Source organism: Lolium perenne, chromosome 7 (genome assembly GCF_019359855.2).
Source record: "Lolium perenne isolate Kyuss_39 chromosome 7, Kyuss_2.0, whole genome shotgun sequence".
NCBI classification, from domain to species: Eukaryota; Viridiplantae; Streptophyta; class Magnoliopsida; order Poales; family Poaceae; genus Lolium; species Lolium perenne.
This window is the reverse complement of record NC_067250.2, coordinates 40,767,131-40,775,869: the sequence shown is the minus strand read 5'-3', so window position 1 is coordinate 40,775,869 and position 8,739 is coordinate 40,767,131. Positions and strand designations below refer to the sequence as shown.

General features: G+C 50.7%; 1 non-coding gene across 1 annotated transcript; it reads left to right on the top strand.

Annotated features, from left to right (window-relative positions):
* The first annotated feature begins 460 nt into the window (after positions 1-460).
* Positions 461-599, top strand: LOC127318217 (small nucleolar RNA Z247). The gene has a single exon (XR_007861772.1). It is a non-coding gene; the product is annotated as a small nucleolar RNA Z247 (small nucleolar RNA).
* Positions 600-8,739: the final 8,140 nt, after the last annotated feature.

Below are 8,739 nucleotides of genomic sequence, written 5' to 3'. Positions count from 1 at the left end.
CGCCGCCGTCACCACCTCCATTCCACCACCGGCAGTGCGCCTCAATCGGAGAAACTTCATGCTATGGCGCACTCTCTCGCTCCCAAATCTCTCCGGGGCGGGACTTCACGGCTATCTCGATGGCACTACGGCTGCGCCGGCAAAGACCATCGTCGAAGGCACTGGTGACGCTGCAGTCACCGTGGCAAACCCCGCCTACGCCACGTGGTGGACACAGGACCAGCGTGTTCTAGGGATACTCCTCTCGTCCATGGACGAAGACATCGCTTGCCAGATGATCGGCAGGACTACGGCCGCCGCGGTGTGGGAAGCAGTCCACGCCATGTTTGGCGCCCAGAACCGTGCCAATATTCGGCACATCCGTCGGCAGATTCAATCTCTGCGGAAGAACGACATGACCGCCGGCGAGTACATGAACAAGGTCAAGGTCCTGGTGGACACCATGGCCGCCGCCGGATCACCTCTCAAGAACGATGAGATCATCGACTACATGATCACAGGGTTGGGCTCCGACTTCAACCCCCTCTCGGCCTCCATGATCCGCGACAACCGCGCTGACTCTCTCGCGGACTTCTACTCGCACGTGCTCAGTTTTGAGTCCCTCTGTGCGGGTCAGACACACACCGATGACTGGTCCTCCTCTGCAAACGCAGTATCACGCCCTGGCTCCTTCCCCGCCACCGGCCTGCCGTCGCAGCAGAGTCCCTACGACAACAATCCTGGGCGCCCCGGCACCAGTCAAGGCACTGGTGGTGATCGCCGCCAGAACAACGGCGGCAACAACAACTACAGTGGGGGCGGGAACAACAACCGCTCCAACGACAATTACGGCGGGGGCGATCGCCGCCAGTACAACGGCGGCGGCAACGGCCGCAACAGCCGCAAGAAGCAGCGGCCACAATGTCAGCTGTGCTCCTACTGGGGGCATGAGGCGAGCGACTGCCGCAACCGCTTCAACCCTGAGTTTGCGCCTCCACGTCAGCGCTCCGGCAACTCGGCCTCCACCAGCTCCAATGACTTCCACTGGCACATGGACACAGGGGCGACGGACCACCTGACCAGTCATCTCGAGCACCTCCACATGGCCGAACGATACGGCGGAAAGGATCACGTGCAAGTAGCCAATGGTGCAGGTTTGTCAATTTCTCACATTGGTCATTCAACTTTAGCCTGTTCTTCCCTCTTCCCTCCGTTTGAAAAATATCCTGCATGTTCCAAACATCCACAAAGATCTTCTTTCTGTATATCGTCTAGTTTCCGATAATTATGTCTTTGTGGAATTTCACCGTGACTTTTTCTGTGTTAAGGACAAGGCCACGAGGAAACTTCTTCTTCTCGGTAGAAGTAAGGGCGGTCTCTACCCAGTTCCCTTTAGTCGAGCTTCGTCATCGTCGTTTCGTCATGCTCTCTCTAGCACCAAGACCACATCCGCGCAATGGCATCAGCGTTTAGGTCATCCTACAAATAAAATAGTGCAAACTCTTGTTAGGGCAAATAATTTATCTTGTTCGTCGTCAGACAATACTGTGTTGGTTTGTGATGCTTGCCAGCGTGCAAAGAGTCATCAATTATCTTATAGTGCATCTCATCGTGTTTCCACTATGCCTCTTGAATTGATCCACTCTGATGTTTGGGGTCCTGCTGTTGCCTCCTCTGGAGGTTTTAAATACTATGTTAGTTTTATTGATGACTACTCTCGTTTTTGCTGGGTTTATCTCCTCAAACACAAGTCTGATGTTGAGCAGGTCTTCTACACTTTCCAGGCCCATGTTGAACGCCTTTTGAGCACCAAAATAAAGGCGGTTCAGTCAGACTGGGGGGGCGAGTATCACAAGCTCCACCGGTATTTTCAGCGCACGGGCATCTCCCACCGTGTGTCCTGCCCCCATACGTCCCAACAAAATGGTGTTGCGGAACGTAAGCACCGCCACCTCGTCGAGACGGGCCTTGCCTTGCTCGCTCACGCCTCCGTCCCTCTACGGTATTGGGATGAAGCCTTCCTAACGGCGTGCTATCTTATCAATCGCATGCCTACCTCTGTCCTTAACAACGATACACCCGTGCAGCGTCTTCTCAAACTCAACCCCGACTATTCCTTTTTACGCATTTTTGGATGTGCTTGTTGGCCCAGTCTCCGCAAATACAATTCCCACAAGCTCTCTTTCCGTTCCAAAATGTGTGTTTTTCTGGGATATAGTCCTATGCATAAGGGGTACAAGTATCTGGATAGGTCTACCGGGCGCATCTACATTTCTCGTGATGTCGTGTTTGACGAGTCCGTTTTCCCTTATGCGACCCCCGGTGTCACCATCGATATCTCCACCTTAGCCGAGTCTATCATCACTTTTCCTTCCACCGAACCGGCTACGAGTGCCCATGTGAGAAATTATGACCTGTCTTATTTGTCTACTGACCATGCTGTTCCAGATGTTGTGTCTCATGTGCAGGCCCTCGTGCCAGACTCGTCACCGACCCCTATCGTCTCGCCCACTCGCCCGATCGACGTGCATGGGCATGGGGAGACTCCCGAGGCCTCCCATGCAGCCCCATCGGATGCGCCTTCTGCGCCTCCGTCGCCTGCCCCTGCTGGGCCTCCTTCGGCCCAGCCCGCGTCGCCCTCCGCCGGCTCCGCCCCGGACACGTCGCCCTCGGCTGGACCGTCGTCCGATGATGCTACGTCGACCGCTGCCCCTGTCACCGGCCATCCCATGGCGACGCGCCTCCGCACCGACTCTCGCCGTGCGAAGCAATTCACCGATGGTACCGTGCGGTATGATCCTCGTCGGCGTGCCTTTTTCACCGCTCCTGTCTCGCATCACGACGCTCTCCGGGAGCCTGCCTGGCACGCTGCCATGATCGATGAATTTGTCACTCTTCGCCAGAACAATACATGGCGTCTTGTGCTCAGGCCACCGGGTGTCAATCTGGTTAGCTGCAAGTGGATCTTCAAGACAAAGCATCGCCCTGATGGTTCCATTGACAAGCATAAAGCTTGCTTAGTCGCTCGCGGGTTCTCACAACAGCATGGTATTGATTATAACGATACTTTCAGTCCCGTTGTGAAGTCTGCTACGGTGCGCTTGGTTCTCTCCCTCGCTGTGTCCCGCGGATGGACTCTCCGTCAAGCTGATGTGAGCAACGCCTTCCTCCATGGATTCTTGATAGAGGAGGTCTATATGCAGCAGCCTCCTGGTTTTGAAGATGCTCAGTACCCTCAGCATGTGTGCAAACTGCAGCGTTCCATCTATGGCTTGAAACAGTCTCCCCGTGCATGGTATGCTCGTCTCAGTGCTCGCTTGTTTCAGCTCGGATTCACATCCTCGAAGGCTGATACGTCCTTGTTTATCTTCTCCCGGGATGGTGTTCAGATTTATATGCTGGTCTATGTTGCAAGCCCACTTCCACGCCTCTTGTTCCTTCAGAGAAGCTTTCCCATGATGGTGGTACACTGCTACATACTGATGATGCATTCCGGTATCCTAGTGTAGTTGGCGGGCTTCAGTATTTGACTCTCACACGACCAATAAGGTATGCCAGTACCCTTCCCAGCCGACTAAGGTTCATTGGGAGGTGGTTAAACGCATCTTGCGATATGTGAAGGGTACACTTGATACTGGCTTGTGTTTCCGGAAGTCCCGTTCTACTGGCATTAGCATATTTACTGATGTAGATTGGGCTGGGTGTGTTGATGATAGACGATCTACGGGGGGCTTTGCCATCTTTGAAGGACCGAACTTGATATCCTGGAGTTCGAAGAAACAGCCCACAGTCTCGAGATCCAGTACCGAGGCTGAATACAAGGCGTTGGCAAATGGAGCTGCTGAAGCGATTTGGTTAGAGTCTTTGCTTAAAGAACTCGGAGTAGTCCAGCAGCGCACACCCATACTGTGGTGTGATAACTTAGGGGCAACATATCTGACCGCTAACCCAGTTTTCCATGCTCGAACGAAGCACATAGAGATTGACTTTCACTTTGTGCGCGAGCGTGTTGCAGCTGGAGCTCTTCAGGTCAAGTTCATATCTTCAAGTGATCAGCTAGCTGATGTATTTACTAAACCAGCTACCCAACAGATGTTAGACCGTTTTAGATTCAATCTGAATCTTGTATGTAAAAGTTCAGATTGAGGGGAGTGTTAAATACGATCTGTATAGGTGTGTATTATACATGTATTGTAACCTGTTGATGACTACATAAATAAAGTTGATCACGTGGTGGAGACACACCACGAAACCCTAAACCTATTCTCAAACTGGCGGACGCTGCGCGGACGCGCAAAGTGTCCGCTCGGTCCTCGCGCGGACCCGCCTGGCAGCGGCACAACTGCTTCGTCTTCCGCGGTATTACTTCTGGGCGGCGTGCTGCAACCTTTGTAGGGGCCACGTTAATGGCGTGCCTCGGCTTCCGCGAGCGTGCGCAGCTAGTAGGCGTTGCACTGGCAGGCCATTGAAGGCGAGATGGCGTCAGAGCCTCTTAAAGGGACGCTGCCAGCGCTCATTTCCCCGACCAAAACCATTGCCAAAATCCCACAGTAGCCACCACACCGACGCCATGGGGAAGAAATGCTGGCCGTTCCGGAAGACGAAGAACGACCAGGAGGCTAGCGGCTCGCGTTCCGGCAGGAAGGCACAGGTCGGCCGGTACGTCCGCGTTGACCTCGCGCGGCAGCTATGGGAGGAAAACCGGTCGGTACCATGGCCGGACGCGAACTTGCCGGGAGGGGGCTGGTACCTGAACTCGCGGCGCGTGCCGGTCCCCCCGTGCCGCGCGAGGGCCGAGAGCGGCGGGACGAGGTGCGCCGCCGCCGCGCGGTCTTGCCGCCGGATCTGCAGGAGGATCCGGCGTACGCACTAAACTCCTACAACTGGATTTCCTTCGGGACGTGGGAGTTCGACGCGCGGCGCCGCGCTGCCTACCTCGCCGACGTAGACTACTTCGAGCGTGAGATCGCCGCCGAAGAAGAAGAGAACGACCACGAGGACGCGGATGAGGACGGCGACGAGGACGAGGACGGCGACGTGACCATGCCGCAGTACGATCACGACGACGACGGACCGGCGTGGGATCCGGAGACCCAGCCGCCGGACATTTCAGAGGAGGAGGCCATTGCCATGGCACTGGCCAACAGCGAGCAGGACGAGCTCAACCAGCTCGCTTTGTGCGACGGGCTCGCAATCCAGCTCCGTGAGTCAATGCTCGCGCAGGGGAGGCCGGCGACTCCTCCGGCCACGCCGACGCGTTCCAACGGCCGCTCTCCGCCTGCTGCTCCAGCGTGGGATCCCTGGCCACAGCCTCCTGCCCGTGCGGCGGTACCTCCTCCACCGCCGGCGTACGAGCTTCCATGGTCGACGCCGCAGCTGATTGACCTCGTCAGCGACGACGACCAGTAGACAACACGTATTTTAGCACGCTTTTATGTCCTTTTTATCATGTAAAATTATGGCGTATGAATGAAAAAAAAATCATGCGTCGTGCCGCTGGAGCCACCCCCAACGCAAACGGACACCCGGACGGTTTCGACCATTTGACCCGACGCAAACGGACACGACGAGTCCGTTTTGACGTCCGAAATGCGTCGCGCCCACTGGAGAGATGCCCTTATTATGCGGGGATCTATTCATTGGCGTTGGCGGATTGCAGAACCAGCGTTTGATCAATCCAAGAGAAAGAGGACAGACTTGTTCAAAGAAGAAGAACAGGACAATACAACTCACGGCAAGGACATTGATGCATAATGCATTGCCGGATCAGGGATGCACATGCCCACCCCTCACCATCCTATCCATCACACCCTTCCTAGTCATTCGTGCTCGCGTGCCTCCGAGGCAACTTCGTTGGACGACGGAGGCCACGCCGGCGCCCAGCTCGACGCGCGGCGCGACGGGATGATTACTGCGCTTGTCCGGCCGGTTGGTGTGGCAGCTCAAACTAATTTCTGGAATCCATCCAGGCCTAAACCTTGGACCACGGCATGGGGTTAACTAACGTACACGAATCGATCGCATTTTCCGGGCCGGCATGTAGCGCGAAGAAGAGGTACAATCATGTGACAGGAGTCTGGTATACAATTGCGTACACGTTTGTTCTGGATTTATGCAACGAGACATATATGTATGTACGCAGTTGTTGGTTCATACTCCAAACTGACAGGTTGGTGGCGATAGTTTTCCTAACGTGAGTTTTTGTCGCGTGGCAACAACGGGAACGGCTGATCTCAGCCTAGATTTCACCTCAGGGACCCCTCATGTGACGCCGTGTTACGACCGACATATAAACGGCCTGTCTGAAGGCACTACAGGAAACAGTCAAGGTGCCGACGGCCTGAACCTACGCTAACGGCTTTTTATCGGGACCATCGGTGTAGGGCACGAGCTGGGCAGCCCCCCAGAAGAGGGTCGTCGGCCCAGGTAAGCCATCGGCGTAGGGGTGTGTAAGGCAGACGGCCACCGTCGGCGTAGTCTGGGACACATGGCCCAGGAAGGCTTTATTGTGATGACGGCGTCAACTCTAAAATCATATGCCGACGGCCTAGTTCTGATTTTTTATTGCCCGAGCCACCACCCCCCCCCCCCCCCCCCCCGTGGATCTCATTTCTAGTTTTCAAAAATAATAATAATAACAATGGCAAAAAATAAAATTCTTCGAGATGTCCATGTGTGTTATGTCATCTAGTTTAGGGAAATGAACAAACATGAATTTTGACTTTTTTTCCCAAAATGACATCATGTTTCGGTAAAATAGCTTTTCTGGTTGCATACGACCTCCGATGAAAACGTTTGTTCATGTGAAAACCTATCTACGGAAGATTTTACATCCAATTTCAACGGCATACGGCGTTTACCCATTTTTTACATTCCTCAAAATAAAAAAGGAAATAGGAGATTTTCAATGTTTTAGATTTTGGTGATTTTTTTTAGAAAAAGTTAAATTCAATTTATGATTATTTGAGATCAATATTATTATTACTTACTCATTCTTTCTTAGTCAAATAATTTTTGGAACTCAAATAATAAAGAAGTGTGATGTCTTTTGGAGTCCGAGTTACACGTATCTCTTTATTTTCGAGCACTCAAATTTTTTATTTTGAAGTTTTAAAAAAATCCGAAACAAAATTCTAGAGGTAGAAAATGGTGTATGTTACAATGTTGTAAAATATCAATGCAAAATAATGATTATTCCAAGCTACACAGTTGACAAAATCCTACAAATTTTATAGTCTTGAAATGTACACTATTCACTATAAAATATGTTAGCAATTGTTATTTTTGTGTAGCCTAGAACATGAAGTACTTTGTATTGAGATTTTACATCATTGTAGTATACATCATTAGCTATCTGCAAAACTTTGATTTGAATTTTTGAAACTTTGAAACGGAATTCTAAGTGTTTTCCATATAAAGGGCTACATGTAGCTCGGCATCCGTTTGAAGTTTTCCGATGTCATGGCCGAAGGGTTAACTGGATTAATAGGGTACTATTTTCAACAAAGTATAACTTCTCTGCCAAAGCTCATCCGTATGTAAGGTTGAAAAAGTTAACCGTGCTAAGATGGAGGTAGTTCGAGGATGGGTGACCGAGTAAGAATTTTGACTGTTAATAAGTAATTCGACCTGATATTAATCATCCTCAGCTATTAAACTGTCAAACAATTCATTTTTTTCTAAAAAAAACTGACTAACAAACCTCTACGCCGACAGGGCTAGCCTACCGCGACGATAAATCAGCTATGCCAGCGTCGTGAGGTGCCGACTACCAAATGTAGTGAAGAGAAGATATCTAATGCTACAATGTAGCTACGTGTGTGTTACCAGTTTCCTAGGCCATCTGGACTGTCCGTTCATGTTCAGGAGACTAGATTTGAACACATGGCATATATGTAAATATGACTATCTGTTTTTTCATACTGTTGCATGCTATTGCATGCGAACCATCTGTCTCCTTGCTCATTTCCCCAAAATTGCATGTTTTCAGGCTTCATGCTTCGATTCACTTGCACCATAATTAGTCTTAAAATATGTATTTAAATTGCCAATGCATAAAATCCTTTGGAATTAAAGATACTTTGAGCCATTCACCGCATTTTCTTTCGAATCTGTACTTATATGATCAGTGGATTTCAGATATCATCCGCTGATCCGCATCATGTGTTCACCAAGCAACTAAAATAGGAGAACCGTAAACTAAGTTAGAAAAGCACCGCAAGCAAAGGGGCCCACGATATCTCAGAAAAATATAAGCCATCGATTCTAAAATCGAAGAGATTTTTCTTCAAAACATTCGATCTGCAACCGAAGAAACGAACCTGCAAGCATATCAAGTACCTGCGCCGGTCCAGCTCGGAGGCGCACCGTCTCTCTACATTGAGATGGGGGATTAACAACCTAGTAACCTAGAACGTAGTAAAATGCCTAGTATAGGTCAAGAAGGAGATGACAATGCTCTGTACATTTAGGGAAGGAGCGACTGTAGCCTACTATGTACATTCAGGGAAACGGACGCCGGCCGATTCTTCTGCAACGAAGAAGTTATTTGGTGGTCTCATTAAAAATATACGAGGTGTAGCAACTTCTGAAATTGGATTTGATCTTGTCCATTAAACTAGATTTGACGGTCTAGATTATCCCAGAATCTGCTAGCATGCAAATGTGCTGTAGCACTAGATATCTTCTCATGTCTGAAGGACAACAGTACTTTTGTGTTTCGAGGTCACATGTTAGTTAGACTCATAGTTTAGCTAGTTT